Source organism: Schistocerca americana, chromosome 3 (genome assembly GCF_021461395.2).
Source record: "Schistocerca americana isolate TAMUIC-IGC-003095 chromosome 3, iqSchAmer2.1, whole genome shotgun sequence".
Classification (NCBI taxonomy): Eukaryota; Metazoa; Arthropoda; class Insecta; order Orthoptera; family Acrididae; genus Schistocerca; species Schistocerca americana.
In genome coordinates this window covers 794,799,316-794,819,401 of record NC_060121.1, presented here as the reverse complement: position 1 = coordinate 794,819,401, position 20,086 = coordinate 794,799,316, and positions in this window count along the sequence as shown.

Below are 20,086 nucleotides of genomic sequence, written 5' to 3'. Positions count from 1 at the left end.
ACTTGTGAATAGAATACTTGAGAAGGCTGATGTCGCCCGATCTTTTGGTTGCCGGCAAAACCATTTCCTTGTGAAGGAAAGTTCGCATTTGGTGCCATTTGAAAATTGTTCCGCGGTCCTCTATCCTGTGAATAGTTGTTCTTATGTTGTGCTGGGTGGCCTCCGCCTTGCCCATGCCACTTGCTATATTTCGACCTATAACTTTGATTGTACACTGGCCCATTTGAAAAATTACCACTAGTTTGTGGAGAATTTCCATACTGCTCAGGCGCAGAATTAAAGGGTGGGTTTCCGTACTGATGTTGTACCTGGTGGTTGTAAATTGGGTGGTATCTCTGCTGATTACTGTAATTGGTTTTCTGCTTCCGTTTAAAGTTATTGCCGTTTGCGTTTTGATAACCGCTGGCAGGTTGGTAACAGCGGTCGCAGTAGCTCGCTCTCTCCTTGGGCGCATTGTTGTCCGCGTGCGATGCATTCTGCTGGCTGCCAGGGAAGAATTTGCCGCTGCCAACCTTGGAGCGCACATCCTCGCTAATTAAATCTAAGGAATCCAGCACAGAAAGGAATACATCCGTGTCTTCTTCGGACACATTTACTAATTTCTCTCTAATAGACACAGGGAGTTTGCTTTTGAGGATCATAATTACGTCCTTGGAAGAAATCGGAGAATCCCAGAATTTAATTTTTGCTAGATACTTCTCAAAGTATCGCCGGAGACTTCCATGCTTCTCATTGAAAATTTCCGCACCATACACCTCCTTCCTTAATCTTTGCTGTACCCCATTACTCCAAAATTTTGCCAAGAACATTTTCTCAAACTCTTCATAATTCCTACACGTGTCTACCATTTCCGTTCCCCATAATGCTGCATCACCAGAAATAAAGCCAGTGACGAACTGAATACGCTGTCTGTCTGTCCAGCTCCTGGGAAATATGCCGGAAAAATTCTTTAGGAACACGATGGGGTGTATTTCTCGCTTCTGCGGATGAAAAACAGGAAAAGTGCGATGCTTAATCACACTTTCCTCTTGCATTAAACTCACAATTGTGGGCGGATCATTTAGTTTCCCTACTCGGGACTCAACAGGACTGTTGTTTTGCATGTAATCAGGCGGTGAACGATAAGGAGTTGACTGACATTCGTCACCGTCTAAAGAGTTGTTCCCTATAGTTTGCGTATGTGTGTGCGGATTTTCTACCCAGTTTCTCAGCATTCTGACTTCGTCCACTACTTGCTGCTTCCACTCGGGAAGATCCCGTGTAAGTGTCCTCCGAATCTGTCCCAATTCAGAAACCACTGTGTCTCCAGACTTACCAGGAGCAGCTAAGATTTCATAAGTTACATCCTTGACAGTCTCCCTAAGCTCCTCCCTGACCTTCTTTTCGATAAAAATATCTTTACCCTTTATCCATTCACTGTAGTGTTCCGACAATGCTTCCGCGTGTGCTTTCACGGTGCTCTTAACCTGTTCTTCGATATTGATTGAGTCTATCTGCCTCGACAGATCCTCTACTACACCTTCAATGTCAGATACTGCATTTCTAACTGAGTTTATTTCTTTGGTAGCTGCCTGAATTTTTGTGTTTAATGTTCCACATACTTCAGCTATTTCACTTTTCACCTGTTTCTGCATTTTCTGAATTTGATCACTGATCTTAGTTTGCACCTCACCCAAATGGGTATTTAATTCAGCCGTAATTTCTTTATGCAGATCTGTTTTGATTGTGCCTAGCTCTGTTTTTAATGATTCACTTACAGCATCTAGTCGGGCGTTAACAGTCTCATTTTGTGTTTTTATAGTCTCATTTTGTGTTTTTATAGTCTCATTTTGTGTTTTTATATTCTCATTTACTGCGTCAAACTGTTGTTTCAGCATTTCCATTAACGCACCGAGGTCATTTGTAGCTGCAGCGGGACGAGTTTGGACTTCAGGGTCACTTTCCCCTGTTACAGACATGGTTAGTTCAGTTTCCACACGGGAACCTACCGTTCGCGATCGTAAAGGGTATGGAATACTATTAACGTCTTCACTCCCGTCTCCTGTTGTCACCGGTCTCTGTTTACTATCTGCCATTTTCGTCAGTAAATCAGGTGCTACGCAAGGCTTTCGTCGTTTGTCAGTGACGTGGTGAGTCCGCTAAGAGCACCACTCTCGCGTGAGCAACAAATGAAATTCTATCTGGCGAGAAGACAAGATGGAACCTAAACGTTTCAGACAAATGAATGAAGATGCTCTTCACTGCAAATCGCACACACTATCCACCATGTTGAAAATGTAATACAGCTATACTAACAATGGGGAGAAATAATTTCTATTATCAGACTACGAATAATTTTACTTTGAAAGATAAAATAAAGCAGATTTTCTATAGCGGGAAGGAGATAGAAAGGATGTGGATCGACTTGGAAAAGCAACGTTGCTACTGAAGCACTACACTGCGTATGCAAAATTCTGACTTACTTTTTGATGGCTTGAATACCGCTATGTTGTCTCAGCAAATTCACGTCTCTTTTCTCTTCTTTTCTCTCGGTAATTAAACTGCATTATTGACCGTTATTCTCACAGAGAGACGATGTGTACATGAAACGACAGAACATTTATTAACACAAGCACATAGAAAATTTTCCAAGAATTTGAACTAATTTTTGGTCAAGTCCCTGTTCGGGCGCCAAGTGTGATGTTACAAAATAGAAGTGATGTTGCTATTCAATGGAAAGTTGGAAATTGAGATTTAACTAACTGTTTTATCAATCACAATTGGCGTAAGAATCATAGATTGACCATTGTCATAAAATATTGCATTATGAGATGTGAATAGTTTTTACTTGCGGTTTCACGTGGCTTGAGGCAGTCACAACTAGCGTGCTATTGATTAAGAAGTTGCGTTATCGTCTTTCTAATTACTTCATGATCGTAGATACGATCATACCCGGTTGTGAAGTTATTGTTATGACAAAAAAATTTCCTAAGGGACCAGAAAGTTCTTAAGGGCGCAAAAACAACTGTAACATCACACAAAAGAGAAATTCAATATTAAAGCTGATGCAAGAAGACGATAAAACAGTTTTCTTTTTATCAAGGTAACACGCACATTGGACTGCTGATCTTGGAGTCTGTAATATTAGCAAAATGCATAATTAAAATGAAAATAATACTGAGGAGATAATAGAAATGAGCACTGCTAAATGATTCAGTATTCCCAGAACAAATATTTATTATAACTAAAACATATATCGTACCTTAAGCTTAATACTACAATGACGGTAGATTTTTATGTCCATATCATGTCCATTGAGCGCTCTTTTATATAGCCATTGTCCTCTTGAGTCGCTCGTGCTTCGTCACGGTAAGTTACAACAGTTCTTCTTCCTACACTTCACTCAAAACTTAGACGAAACACGTTTTTATTTATTTAGTAAAAATAATTAGATCAGACCGCCACAAATCTGCGTCCGTCTTACTCGAGAAAAACAGTAAAAGTCTTCTTAGCGCTCCAGGCTTCATTTGTTCTCCAGCGAACAAAATAGTGAAGGATCGTATAACTATCCGTATTTTTCTGTTTTTATTGCCGCCCAAAGACGACAAATTACATCACTAGAAAATTCCACCGTCGCTATGCGACGCCTCATTATACATTAATCATTATTTACAAACAAGTATTTGCCTTCTGGCTGAAAGTATTAACTACTCGTATTTGCTGTTTTAATGAAGTCAAAAATAGCGAATATCTCATCCTGCAACATCTAAATCGGCACTCCCACATTCCTTGTGTTTTCACATCATCTTTCGCAAGGAATCCCATATAAACACTCTACAAAATCTTGGGATTTTGAGTTTCTTGAGGTATTTAAGAAGATATGTATTGGTAAGCAGTCTGCACAGTAGTATACTGGTAGTTGGAGGTCCAGTCCATGTCAGTTCTTGTACGATTTTAAATTTAGTCCTTTACTGATAGCGATGGCCTCCATTGCCCTACTAGGTCTTTTAGCTTCCTGTAATTGCTACTCTGTGTCTTGTACGTTCTTCACTGTTTGAGCTATGGCAGCAGCTACTCCAGTCAACGAACCGACTGTTGATAGCTCTGTGAGTGCTGGAATTAAAAATGAAATGATTCCACCAGATGTCTTTGCTATTCATAGAACCTTAGGCATTTTAATGTGACTTCTTGTCCTTCCTCCTTTCTCCTTCAGAGCACTTCTAACTGTTACCATCGCTGACTGGATGAAATTTTTTTAATACCTTACAGATTTTTTCCTCTTCTTTTTATGCAATGAGCTTCACTCATAATTTTCCTGAAATTTATTTCAGCAACCGATTTGAGATCAACTACAAATGCTGCAGTATATTTTCCTATGGCTATTTCCTTTCTTCCACGTATTTGCCTGGCTAATATTCTATCGGCAGCATGGTGGCAAGAGCAACAACATGTTCCTTGCAGGCAACGTCCAGTATATTAATTTCCTAATCACCGCAATCCTGACGATTTTTCAGCTTCATTCCAGTTCCGCAGTAGTTGTATCCTGGTAAACACAATTCAAATGATAATTTATCAAGAATACTACCGCCACCTCTGATGTGTTTCCTAGCATTCACATCACGCTACTCGTATATTGTCTGAGGTTTCTGTGTCCTACCTATATACCAAATCATGGATGTCCACCCAGCTATTGTTCTTTTAATGGAAAGCCTAGCCACTTACCTAAAACCTTTTTCTCTCAACGTCTTGTAACTTACTCCATGGTCAATACATGTGGTTCAGAAATTTTCTGTAATTCCTCTGTGTAGAAACTTCCAGCAGTGTCTTCACCATCGCTGTCCTTTAAGATGTATCTTCTCGGGTGTGTGCGTTGAAGTTTGCGAACTTTGAATCTCCGTTGACCAGTTCAGCGGGTACGACTAGTCAAATGAAGTTCTATATTTCGAAATAAGCACCGAATCATCTACATTAAGTATATGTTTGCACAGATCCACCACCTTAATATGATTGTATATCGTCTTTAGAAGCCCAGAATCACGTAAGTCCACAGGCTTTATTTTCATCGTACTTATACTTGATCGATTACGCTGCCGAGTTATGTGTGGGACAATTTGTAGAATTAAAACCTGCATCAGTTGCCAGTAATTTTTTTATTTATTCCATAACCAATTTGGAAGCTTAAAGCTTCATCTTCAGGAGCTTTGAAACTGGTCATGGAATAAATTAAGAAAATTACTGGGAACTGAACTGATTTTTATTCTACAAATATGTTCATCACGTGTGGATGGTCAACTGATAAAATATTTTATATGTGGGAAGATTCCGAAAGATTTGCGTGACCGTGAAAGATTAAATTTCATCTACACATAGTTTTTTATTGGCCTGTCCAAACATTGCACAATACCCAAGTTCTTATGGCAGAACATAGAAAAGTGGTTTATTTTATACCATTCCATTACAGACTTCACATGTCTTTTGTAAAATTCACGTCCATGATCGTTCTGAAGATTGTCAGAACATCTATTTATCCCTGTCTGCAGCAATTGTTCATACAACCTCTTGACTTATTTCTTTGCCTTTGCCTTCACAGGAAGAGCGCAGACGAATTTGGAATATCTATCTATTACCATCAAAATATATCTGAAGTCTTTATATGAATGCAAACATTGATTCATATCTAATAGATCGGCTTGCTATAAATCATAAATCATCTGAACCTCATATTGTAACAATTCTATGTGCAACTGTTTTGCGTACTGTTTTGTAAAGCTCGAGAATGACTGACTCCATATTCGCTCGATGACATGTCTTTCTCAAAACTCTGAAATGATTGATCTGATTTTAGTCGTGTGAACTGTATTTCCTGCTGTGGCTGTTGGTGTCAGTAGTCAATACCATTTTATGATCTCATCTGGATGATCATAATATACATACTTCAGACGTAGAGTGTTCAGTCTTTTGTGCTGAACGTCAATGTCTTCATCTGTACCATACATCGTTACTGTGATTTAATAATATTATTGTATTTCCTAATTTTATAGCCTTTTATTCGGCCCTGTGCCTTTGATCTGCCTATATGAGTTAGTTATACATAATATATCGGAATATGGTTGCGTTTTCTTTGGTAGATACTTATCAGGATATGAAGCTTTGAAGAGTATTGGCTCTAATAAAGCAGATGTTCTATTATATTTCGTATTTGTGACCAGTATTTCTTCCTTGGTTAACTGCATAGGATGAATACCTCGGATATATGGCTCATCTTTGCTAACCCTATACTTGTTGTTTAACTCTCTACCATGGTGTTCGTTAATGTAAGCAGTAGTAGTGTTTCCTTTTTCTATTTCTTCTTCCGCTCTTTTATCTCCATCCATAGTTTGCCAAAATCTTCTCAGAGTTTCTCTTCCTGATTTAAACATTTCTGAGTGAGACTGCCCTTGCCACAGCTGTCTTAACTTTACCAGTCATAGATTCTATCAAACAGCATTCCACGTTTCAACAACTTTCCACTTTGTCGCCGACATGCTATTGTCGACCAAAACAGGTTTCTGCGATGGTATACCCCCTTACATATACTCCGAGACTACTGGTGGTGAAGGGAGTCAAATTTCTTGGCTATCGCCTTGATGTATTCACACTATCCATTACTTTTGTGTTGACTTTTTCAATTTTCTCACTGACATATAGCTCACATTGCTGGATTCTAGTGTTCAGCCGCTCCAGCATTTCACCATTTCTTCTACTGCATCGATAAGACTTTCCAGTCTCTTTTTCTGGCGTTGTCTCGATTTTTCTGTCAGTGTATAGATGCATGTGCTCTGCACCCTCAGAATGAGTGTACGGCACATGTACAAATTTGTCCATAGTCTGCAGTACACTGATACAGTTGCATTGTGGTGCACTTCCTTTTACGCAGAAACTCTTGGCAGTTTCGTTTATATAGATCATCATTCAATTTTCTCGTTTTATGAATCACCAGAAAGCCATACTGTGTGAGATTCCAGCAATCAGCACATTTGCTAACAGATTCATTGAATATCAGTTTGGTTCCTACATGTGGTTGGTAAAAATGTTTGAAATTTATATTGTACTGCTTGAACATGATAGTAATGTTTGCATTATTCCTCACCAACTGATTTAGTTTCCTTGAATATGTCTGACTCACATAATACATATATAGATTTCATGTGATGACAAAAATATTTGCGTTTTGGATCCTGGTTCTCTACTACAACTTTGTAAAATATGAATAGACCGTTTGTTTTTTATTTCTCAGGCGGTGAAATATCAATGCTTTCGCTGAATTCCTGGCAAGTTACTCCGCCAATGCTACACAAAACTTCTTTTAAGTGAAGGGCTTCACTTACAGCATCTATATACACTTTCAGAAAGCCTATTTCAATAATTACTACTATTAAAAGAAGTTTTGTGTAGCATTGGCGGAGTAACTTGCCAGGAATTCAGCGAAAGCATTGATATTTCACCGCCTGAGAAATAAAAAACAAAGTCTTCCTGAATCAAATGGCCCAACAATCATATATTATTGTGAAGTAGTGAACCATTACTCTCTTCTTCTCCTGATTTCCAGTTTCATTGCATAAACGGGCACTTTACACTAGAGCCTCGTGATGAGGTTGATTAGTCCACTCAGTCATGGTGACAACTGTTCATTTACCTTAGCATATAGTAGTTTTACAGAGAAATAAATAATGCACATATAACTAATATGGATTTTTAATTTGTAAATATGGTATATGAAAATAATTAAGTAAGAACATACTTCTGTGCCGATATCCACCATAGTTGTTTCATGCGTTTCCATTCCATCAACGCACAGCACGAATTTTAGAGCTGACTAGTAGTGTCTTCTGACGATAGACAAGTTTTGTGACATACCGAGCAGATTTCTCCATAATCGCTCATAGAACTGTCAAACATACAGTTGCCAGCTTAACCAACACTCTACATCATGTTGTATTACATAGTCAGTAAGCATTAGATTTTTAAATGTGTGCTCCTGTAGATGTCTGCACTCTCTGTCGTTAAATATTTTCAGTGTTTGTGGGAATGTCTCCTAGTATCACTGAGGAACAAAGCAGAAAATTGCATTCAAGCACCACCTGGACGATTTCACCCATTCAGGGATAATGTTACTTTGAAGTCACTAAATTGTGGGTTTTCAAATAACGTCACTAGATAGAATTAATGATCAAAGTTCATACCCACATTGACTCATTTTGTACCCTATTTTTTTAAAATGTAGGTGTGATTGTAGAATGTTAATGCCAGATAGGGTGACTGCCGCTGCTGTGATGGCAGGGCCTCACCTGTAAGGAGAACAAATTACTAAACATATTATGTCCATTTTACTCTCAGAATTCTTTTTATTTACCATTGGTTCTAATGTTTGCAAGACGATTGTCTTGCCACTATACGCCTCGACATGTTCGCCATTTGAGAGTTCTCACATGGCTGATTTTGACACTAAATATAGTGTTCGTTGTTACCTTCGCAGCATGTGCTCTGCACCCTCAGAATGAGTGTACGGCACATGTACCAGATCGGGTTGACGGAGGAGATAGAGAAGATCCAAAGAAGAGCGGCGCGTTTCGTCACAGGGTTATTTGGTAACCGTGATAGCGTTACGGAGATGTTTAACAAACACAAGTGGCAGACTCTGCAAGAGAGGCGCTCTGCATCGCGGTGTAGCTTGCCCGCCAGGTTTCGAGAGGGTGCGTTTCTGGATGAGGTATCGAATATATTGCTTCCCCCTACTTATACCTCCCGAGGAGATCACGAATGTAAAATTAGAGAGATTCGAGCGCGCACGGAGGCTTTCAGACAGTCGTCCTTCCCGCGAACCATACGCGACTGGAACAGAAAAGGGAGGTAATGACAGTGGCAAGTAAAGTGCCCTCCGCCACACACCGTTGGGTGGCTTGCGGAGTATAATTTTAGATGTAGAAGTATGTACCAGAAATACCCTATATGTGTCTCAAAGTTAAAGTGATGAGCAACGAGCCTACATTGTGAGGTATGTATGGAGTATTTGCGACGTATACGTTGGTGGAAAATATTACGCCAACACATATGCTGCAATTATGCCAGGTGTGTGTGTTTTGAAAATAAAGTAGTAATAGATTAAATACTTACTGGCAGGTATTTTGAGCCCAGTCCGGCATTTTCTTGTGTGACAGGACACTGGGTATACATTTTAAAAAGGATATGCAATTCCAGCAAATGGTTTTAAAATTGTAGATTGTTGAGCATTAAGTTTGGATTCTAGTTGTCTTACGCTTTATTTACTTAGAATCCAATGTCAAATGCTTTTCAATACCTTAGTGAATAGTTCTCAAGTGATGTCCAACATTGTTAAAAAATATATCGGCTCAACCACTTGTTTATAGTGTAAAACACTAAGATTGACGCGTGTTTTACACTATAAACAAGTGGTCGAGCCGATATATTTTTTAACATTGACATTCACAACCACGACCTCTCATCCAGTATGGATGAAATCAAATGTCCAACATCGCCTTTTTCCCCAGCTGATACACTTGCATAGCACAGTAAAACACACAACTTCGTGTTTTACCTGAGTAAAGAAGCAATCGGTTTCCAATTCAGAATGAAAGTGATTTTTTTTTGCTTTTTACTTGAACATTTTTGCTTGAACATGCCTTCATTAAAACAAATCTAGCCCTTAACTGACGCCGGCTAGAGTGGCCGAGCGGTTCTAGGCGCTCCAATCTGGAACCGCGCGACCGCTACGGTCGCAGGTTCGAATCCTGCCTCGGGCATGGATGTGTGTGATGTCCTTAGCTTAGTTAGGTTTAAGTAGTTCTAGGGGACTGATGACCTCAGAAGTTAAGTCCCATAGTGTTCAGAGCCATTTAAACCTTAACTGGCGAGGATACTTTTATGTAGTGTACCATCTACTACGAGGTGGGCCCTCTGTGACCTCTATGTTTAAACCGAGAATTAAGGTGCAAGTCATTTAATATTTTTAATTTATGTTATACAACATTTATTTTTACACATATTTAAGTGTTGTTTGAATACATGCTGTTGATTTTATGGAATTAAATAAAGCCAGCATTATTTTACTTTTTATCACACAAAATGATAAAAGAACCTCATAGAACTGAATTTTACATTTTTAAAAATTATAATAATTTTTTGGGGCAAGTAAATTTTTATAAACCAAAATTTCAGGGTTCATAATTGCTCATAAAATATCCCTCGATAAGTACAAAAAGAAAGACTGCAGCATTAGCAATGAGTGTGAAAGAGTGTAAGAAGTTTCATAGTGAAGCACTTGGATTTGTCTTATAACTGAAATAAGTGTCAAGGAAAGTAACTGTTCACAAGAAAATTATTAAGAAAGGTTTTTGCTAACTTGTCTAGTTGTGAGAATTTTATGAAAGGCTGTATTGATGTTAATGAAGCATAGTTATACGAGGAGTCTTAGTTCTCATTTAACGATCGTTAAGTTTCGTTCCTCATTTTTCAGTCTTTACCTTTATCAATGTGTTTGTATACTTGCATTGCACATCGCGAGCTGCTTTCTGCAGAAGCATTTTCGTGAAAAATTGGTAAGATACCGTCATGCACTGCACATCGCAAGTACGGTAAATGAAATTTTGTTTTGAACAGACAGATCAAAATTCCTAATAGTAACAGGTTGTATGACAGACGAGCGTTCCGTGCGCACAGGTAGGCCAACAAATTTAATTATCAGCAAAATTCATGTCCACTATAAGATGCAGTGATTGTCGGAATTTATTTATGAAAATATTGTATCATCTCATAGGAAGATATCAGAAAGGTATTCGGTTGTGAACTTTCAGGCAATTTTAACACAAAGTTAGATGCTTTAATTTTTGTGTCAGTTGGCTCTATAATTACAATAACAGTTCTGGTACAGTGAGTGTTTGCAAGGCTAAAGATAAAAGTTAATAACATCCAGGGCCAACATTTTAATTTGAGCCATTTGCATCTCAGTCAAACAGCATATGATAATTTCATTGCGAATTGCTTGACGTAATGGCTAGCCTGAGTTTCGCATCGTGCAACGTGAGGTTCACATACCTTTCTTCAAAATTTAATTTTAACATAGTTCTTTTGCCCTGCAGTGAGATTTACGTATCTCCCTCTCAAGATACGTTTTACTGATTTCTCAGATACAAAAGAGACATATACAAACACGAGTTTGTTAATTAGAAGTTTACACATTACCGTTTGGGTGGTGGGCTCTACAATTTTCTTTATCACCACTCAGAACACAATTGATTGTAATTAACACTAAGTAGTTTATTGGAGAAACAGAAAGGAACAGCATAGGACGGATGGTAGGAGGAGGAGATTAGCGTTTAACGTCCCGTCTACATCGAGGTCATTAGTGACGGAGCACAAGCTCAGAGTGGGGAAGGATGGGGAAAGAAGTCGGCCGTACCCTTTCAGAGGAACCATCCCGGCATTTGCCTGGAGCGATTTAGGGAAATCATGGAAAACCTAAATCAGGGTGGCCGGACGTGGGTTTGAACCGTCGTCCTCCCGAATGAGAGTCCAGTGTGCTAACCACTGCGACACCTCGCTCGGTAGCAGGGATGGGGAAGAGGAGAGTAGTGTTTAACGCCCCATCGACAATGACGTAATCAGAGACGGAGCACAAACTTGGGTTAGGGAAGGATGGCGGAGGAAATCGGCCGTGTCTTTTGAAAGGAACCACCTCAGTGTTGTCTGAAGCGATTTACGGAAATCACTCAAATTATAATCAGGATGGCCTCCCGAATGAGAGTCCACTGTGCTATACACTCCGCCAGCCCGCTCGATGGTCATACCACAACTGTTCTGAAGTTCTTCCTCTGGGTGATCCTCTGCTAGCAGAACTGTGATCGCTGGTTGTTGTAAAATCGTCTTCTCTTTCGTCTTTTTCTTTCTCTACACTAAGAGATCAAAAATATCGGGACACCTGGCTGAAAATGACTTAAATGCTCGTCGGGCTCTCCATCGGTAATGCTGGAATTCAATATGATGTGGGTCCACCCTTAGCCTTGATGACAGCTACCCCTCTCGCAAGCATACGTTCAGTCAGGTGCTGGAAGGTTTCTTGGGGGGTGGCAGCCCATTCTTCAATGAGTGCTGCACTGAGGAGAGGTATCGATGTCGGTCGGTGAGGCCTTGCACGAAGTCGGCGTTCCAAAATATCACAAAGGTGTTCTATAGGATTCAGGTCAGGACTCTGTCCAGGTCAGTCCATTACAGGGCTGTTATTGTCGTGTAACCACTCCGCCACAGGTCGTGCATTATGAACAGGTACTCGATCGTGTTGAAAGATGCAATCGCCATCCCCGTATTGCTCTTCTACAGTGGGTAGCAAGATGGTGCTTAAAACATCAGTGTAGGCCTGTGCTGTGATAGTGCCACGCAAAACAAGGGGTGCAAGCCCCCTCCATGAAAAACACGACCACACCACAACAACAGCGCCTCTGAATTTTACTGAGGGAACTACACACACTGGCAGATGACGTTCACCGGGCGTTCGCCATACCCACACCCTGCCATCGGATCGCCACTTTGTGTACTGTGATTCGTCACTCCACACAACGTTTTTCCACTGTTCAATCGTCCAATATTTACGCTCCTTACACCAAGCGAGGCATCGTCTGGCATTTACCGGCATGATGTATGGCTTATGAGCAGCCGCTCGACCATGAAATCAAAGTTTTCTCACCTCTCGCCTAACTGTCATAGTACTTGCAGTGGATCCCGATGCAGTTTGGAGTTTCTCTGTGATGATCTGGATAGATGTCTGCGTATTACACATTACGACCCTCTTCAACTGTCGGCGGTCTGTCAGTCAACAGACGTGGTGGGTCTGTTCGCTGTACGTGTCCCTTCACGTTTCCACTTCACTATATCATCGGAAGCAGTGGACCTAGGGATGTTTAGTAGTGTGAAAATCCTTCGTACAGACGTATAACACAAGTGACACCAATCACCTGACGACGTTCAAAGTCCGTGAGTTCCGCGGAGCGCCCTATTCTGCTCTCTCACGATGTCTAATGATTACTGGGCTCGCTGATATGGAGTACCTAGCAGTAGGTGGTAGCACAATACACCTATCATGAAAAGCGTATGTTTTTGGGGGTGCCCGGATACTTTTGATCACTTAGTGTATGTCAGAGACGTTTCCCTTCATTCGATGACTGACAATATCAAACTTACGACCGTTAAAAGCGACACGTTCCTGCGTATACATTTGTAATATACTGAAGAATACAGGTACGTAGCTGAGTAACACGTGTCAATAACAAACAATGAAGACGATAATACCATTGACAACAAAACATTGTGGGGCTGGCGGTTTAAGAAGTGTCGTGACTTACCAATGCGTAAATCAAACCATGAAATCAAATGTAAAATATATACACGAATAACATAACAACATCATGCATAAACTAGGAGACTGGCAAGGCAACATTCTTGACTAACCATGGCAGTTGCGCGGGAGAAATAAGCAGTTGTTGTCATTAGCGTCTTGTGAGCTCAGTGGAGCAATCCAGTTTAGGCAACGTGGGCGGTTCCGCGATATTCCGAAATTGTGTCTTCAAGCTACTAAAAAATGCAATAAGGCGCGAGCGACGTTTTGGTACCTTCCTTCAGCAGCTCTCCCCCCCCCTCATAATTAAAAACCGAACCCTGGATCCGCGGCTGTCTCTATTCAGAGCGATGCACGCACTGAGCTGCTAAAATTGGAGGAACAGCCTGTATTTTATTGTAGAGCAAGTATTAGAATGGTGGAAGTTTGTGAAAAACTGACTACAGTTACTACTTCTCGACAGCAGAGAGGGGACATTCGTGCCAATCGTGTCACTGGCTGGTTCTTCTGCTCATTGGAACTGTGATTAGAAATGTTTGCGATCGCCTATGACAGTGGTTCCCGAACTGAGGGGTAAAATGAAATTTTCTGAGGGGTAAAACCAAAATGATTCTATTGTGTTTTGCTCACTAAACCAAATTATTTTTAAAAGGTGATTGCTATTGTCACTATTTGGTAAGAGTGTAATACTAATTAATAAGTTATCGATAATTACACTTTTTTTCAAATAATTGCTTTCACGGTTTACACTATGAGCTGCGTATTATAGGTAGTAAAACAAAGGTATAAAAAAATCTTCTTCCGCATACAGTCCACCAACAAACTACACACAAAATTTTTGCTTTGTTCCACGTACCTGTAACTTACAGTACGACATATACGAGTATATACAGGGTGTACCGGTACATAAAGTCCGGGAACACTTTCAATTATTCATTGCACAAGAACTAAACATTGTACAGATGTCATATATATTTCATTTTCAAGAGAAACTCTGAAAGTTTTTTTTACAAACATTCGATATGCGAACAATGTGTGACCCGGCAGACGTCAATATGGTAATCGAATTCTTGCCATACCCGTCCTAGCATGGCATCGTCGATTGTGGTAGTCGCTTCCCGTTTTCTCTCCATGAACTCTGCTACATTACGTGGTAGAGGCGGTACATACACCAGATCTTTAAGGTGTCCCTACAGAAAAAAGTTACGCGGAGTGAGATCTGGTGATCGGGGAGGCCATTTCATGAAACAGCTGTCCCCTTCTGTAGCACGGCCATGTTTGCGACTGGCGCTGACAATCGGCAAATTACCAAACTACGCTGCGGCGGTATACACGAAAAAAAAAAAACTTTCAGGGTTTCTCTTCAAAATGACATATGTTTGGTTCTTGTGCAATAAATAACTGAAAGTGTTCCTGGATTTTATGTACACCCTGTGTATACATGTTTATATATCTCGTGCAAATGCCTTCTCTAAGTTAAATGTTGGTCTCGCAATGGAGCAGAAACTGCTCTGTTATTCATTTCGCAAAACAGAATCGAACTAACTGACTGCACAGCACAACACTAACTCTATACTGGCTCCAACACTGCTCTATAACCCACACATTATTATTATTATTATTATTATTATTATTATTATTATTATTACTATTAGTGGCAATGGCCAGAGACAAAGCATTGGTAGCCTGAAGTCTTCCATTTTCTACCAAGTAAGATGTGAGAAGACCGGAAATCAAGTAACCTACAAACAGCAGTCCTAAAGTATGGTGCACACTTTTTAACTTGGTTAATTTTGAATGGGAGTGCGGTGTGTGGGTCAAATAAGTGTCACTAGGGAGACAAGTGGTGCAGAGGATACATGTTTTGTAACGAGTGTCTACCCTTTCTTTTCTGAGAAAACGTTGTAGTTAGCAGTCGCGATGTACAGAGAGAATCCCTTCACCATTCTGTAAATATGACTGTTAGAAATAAACAGAATCTCATTGACTTATTAGTTCATGGTGCAATAATAAAAAGCCGACCGCAGTGACCGTGCGGTTCTAGGCGCTACAGTCTGGAACAGAGCGACCGCTACGGTCGCAGGTTCGAATCCTGCCTCGGGCAAGGATGTGTGTGATGTACTTAGGTTAGTTAGGTTTAATTAGTTCTAAGTTCCAGGCGACTGATGACCTCAGAAGTTAATAATAAACCCATTTGCAATAATAATAAACCCACAAACACTAAATATCATTTAGCTTTAATTATTTTAAACATAAAAGTTTTAAACAAAATGTCTTTCTTTCCAAAGTTTAGTTAGGCTCTCATGTTCATGATGTTAGGGCATGGCCGGGGGAGGGGGAGGGGAGTAGGAGGTTTACCAACTAACATCTAACTGGGAACCACTGACGTACGTTAAACACATGAACAAACGTTTAACTACCTGCGTTTGAGAACCTACGTTTAAATGCCTGCCTACCGCTGACATTGAACTATTTCCAATTTACCAATGGCCCTCCATCGCTATTTCCGTAACAAAAGATGCCATGATGCCATTCAGCTAAGTTTGTCGTCCAACATGTACTACATCACTCCCATAGCAAAAAATGCTGTACGATTCTAGAATATGGAGTGTTGTCTACAACGTACAAATGACGGAATTAGACTGCAAAAAAATGGTTCAAAAATGGTTCAAATGGCTCTGAGCACTATGGGACTCAACATCTGTGGTCATAAGTCCCCTAGAACTTAGAACTACTTAAACCTAACTAACCTAAGGACATCACACACATCCATGCCCGAGGCAGGATTCGAACCTGCGACCGTAGCAGTCGCGCGGTTCCTGACTGAGCGCCTAGAACCGCTAGACCACCGCGGCCGGCAAAAAAATGGTTCAAATGGCTCTGAGCACTATGGGACTTAACATCTATGGTCATCAGTCCCCTAGAACTTAGAACTACTTAAACCTAACTAACCTAATGACACCACACACATCCATGCCCGAGGCAGGATTCGAACCTGCGACCGTAGCAGTCGCGCGGTTCCGGACTGAGCGCCTAGAACCGCGAGACCACCGCGGCCGGCAATTAGACTGCAGCGCTGTTGGTTTTCACGTGGTTGTTCTGTGTGGCATGGCTGTGGTAAGAACGCACTCAGTGTTCCCTCACTCATTCATTCAGTCAGTCATTCAACACGTTCCATAAATCCCATCATGCAGTAAAACTTTCAGGAATGGTGGAACGAGTCAAACTGTACATTAACTGACGCAAGCAGCCAGTACAGGTTACTTCTTTAAAGTAAAAGAGCCAGGTAAGGCCAAAGTTAATCTACTCAAATTGATAATTATGGAAATTACTTCTAGATTCCTTCACTAGTACATGAAACACAGATAATTTGAAAAAGGCCACTGCTCTTACTCAGGCGATACTCATCAATCTATTATTTCATAGTAAAAATGTATGTAACTTTGCACAGGATCTATCTGCATAGTGATATAGTTAAAACCTGATGAAAAGGCTTCTGCTGTCCCGCTGGGCGGTAGTGTTGAAATACCGAGTCGTTTCAACTGGTGTAGTCCAGATATCCCCGTCCCCCGCTTTGTATGCGATGTTCTGCTGAGCGCGAGCCCCGTAGTTTTGTTCGGTCCTAGAGCTTAACATCAACAGTCCACATGGGGGGTTCTGCAGTCACATAAGGGTGAAATACTTTTCATGTGAATGTCGTTGTTGACAGTAATTTTCGCAAAGGCGACATAACATTCGGATAAAATGCAGAGGAAGTAGCTCGTAAGGTAATATTTTGCTTTGGTTTTGAATATTTGAGTATTTTCAGCTGCTTATCTAATGTCTGTCGATAACCTTTGAACGACATTTGCATCTGAATACAAAAATCAGTTCTGAACCCCATACAACGATCCCTAATTTACCACGATATTGCTTCTACTATTTTGCTTGCGAATTTCTTGTCAACTGCTTTATGTTTTCCCGATTTATTGTTGTCCTTTATATTTATAGGAACAAATGAACTTTTAGTCCGGCGTAGGTTTTAACATATGCTATAGAGCTTGTCACATTAATAATTACATATGCTTGGAATTATAAGTGGTGTAATGTAATTTTCATTATTAAATATAAAGTTGTTGTTCCCTTGTATTTTTATCTGTCCATTTTCCAGCCGGTTCCGTAGTAAACAGAGTTGAACAGCTCTGAAGACGTGTCGGACACGAAAACGAGGCACTCGTTGCTGTAAACCAGGAAAACGAGTGGACTAATAGAATCTTATGGTACACGTCTGGAAACTGGTGGGTATTCCTTGTGCAATTATTTCTATAGCTATTTGAATCCTGTTAGATGAATACCATCTGATTACTGACACTTGACTGACTGTTATTTCATTATATTCAGACTTAGGACATAGAATTTCGCTCGACACAGTAATGAGTTGTCTTTAGACCAAAACGCATATTATGTAAAGTCGCTGTAAATGGGCTTCATTAGTTATGACTGGTGATTGGTTTCTTTCTTGTTCGTGAATAAGCGTGCATTTTGCACAGTGCTGTAGCGCTTAGTTAACAGCTATTGTCGACGATAATAGTGGCGTTTCGTGACTACATAAAAGCTGACGACATTAAAGGTACGGCCTTCACAGTCTTCCACTGCTCATCTCCGCCCTTGTGCTAGCTAGCAGACTCATTTTCAACCACGTTAAGAAATGCTAATCTACAGCACCGACAGGTAATGCATTGAACTGCCTAATAGAGAATAAATGTTTTGGAATGTAAGTCTGTAACTTAAATCTCAACAGCAGATTTCTCTTACTCGTTATCCAAATATGTCAAAATCTTGCAATGGAACTTCTTTAAACCGTTTACATGCAACACTCGACTTCAGCATCACACTGATTGGGCTTGTAATCAAATGGAGACGAAGAAATTCAGCTGGTCTCAAAAAATGGTACCGAGGTGACAATTGAGACAATGTTATGTGTGTGCATATGAAGGATAATGGCCGGTATCTGTGAATGCTAACGCAATTGTTATTTGACACAGAGCTGTATAATAATGCTGTCATTAATAATTACATTCCTCTGTGGGCCAAGTTACACACATATACACACACGCACTATGTTTAGAAGCGTAGGCGTGTACATAAGGCGAGTACAGCAGGATCAACATTGTAGTGTACAATAGGGGCTACGCAAGTGGTGAGGTATTTAAGCCGATTATATCTTGACATAACTAATGTGAACAAAGGTAGAACTGGGACAGAATCGTGATGCCACCATAATCATGCGCTGGTTCTAGCAGCATGGAATTTAACTCCACACAAAACACATAGTGTGAAGTTCGTCATAAGAAGTAAGTGAGGTAGGCAGGTATTGATCCTATGTAGAGAAATACACATTTATTGCAGAGTAGCGACCCGCTCCAGCTACGCACGGGTAGAACTAAGTATCTAATGCTGGACGACTTGTTAATAATATACAGTGATAAACATAAACCTTCCTCGTGAATCACTCTGCCTATAAGTGAAAACCGTACCAAAATCCTACAATAGTTCGGGAGATTAACCATCACACACAGAGAGATAACGCGGCGGCTGAATGATTTGGAGAAAATGAGACTTGGTGTGGGTATAGTGGGTAGTTGTACCCAATCAGAAACTTCAGAGTGGGCAAAGTACCATTTTGGATTTAAAGGAATATATATTCGCTGAGCAGCTGTGCTATCATCAGTTACAACGACGAAAGTTCTCTCCTAATATTGGGAGAGCTACTCTCCCAAACGCTAGTGCAGCGTTTCCAAAGTGAGACAGCAGCGTCACGAACGTGTGGTGGCCTTAGAAACCAAACATACTGGTGTAGCTACCGCCACAGATTTGTGAACACGGCGTACCCAGCGGGAAAGCAGCTTACTCAAGCAATGAGACTGCTGCTAATCATCGTGACGTATAGCAGCCGATCTGATAGGGACAGCAGCACCGCCAACGTTCTCTCAGTCTACGAACTCATGCATTTATGAAAATATGTCATTGAGGTAACTAACCTGAAAAAAGATACGAGGAGAAAGGACGCCGAGAAGTGCTATACTTTGTTTATGTACTTTTTTTTTTATTTTACAGAAATCGGATTCTTATTCTCAGCACTAGACGTAGACGAGCAGTAAAAGCCATTTTCAACTTAACCTTATTAACTGACACATTGCACACCAATTTTACGATATAAGGGTGCAAAAAAGAGCAGCTCGTTTTGTATTATCACGTAATAGGGGAGAGAGTGTGGCAGATATGATACGTGAGTTGGGAGGGAAGTCATTAAAACAAAGACGTTTTTCGTCACGGCCAGATCTATTTACGAAATTTCAGTCACCAACTTTCTGTTCCGAATGCGAAAATATTTTGTTGAGCCCAACCTACATAGGTAGGAATGATCATCAAAATAAAATAAGAGAAATCAGAGCTCGAACAGAAAGGTTTAGGTGTTCGTTTTTCCCGCGCGCTGTTCGGGAGTGGAATGGTAGGGAGATAGTATGATTGTGGTTCGATGAACCCTCTGCCAAGCACTTAAATGTGAATGGCAGAGTAATCAAGTAGATGAAGATGTAGATGTAGATAAAGAGAGATAATGAAATTATTTAAGATCAGCATTGTTGCAGGTTCCATTTTTATCGCTAATTTGCATGTTTAAGGTAACGTTACCGATAAACTAGATCTACATTTTTTGTTAAATACAGTTATTTTCTGACATAC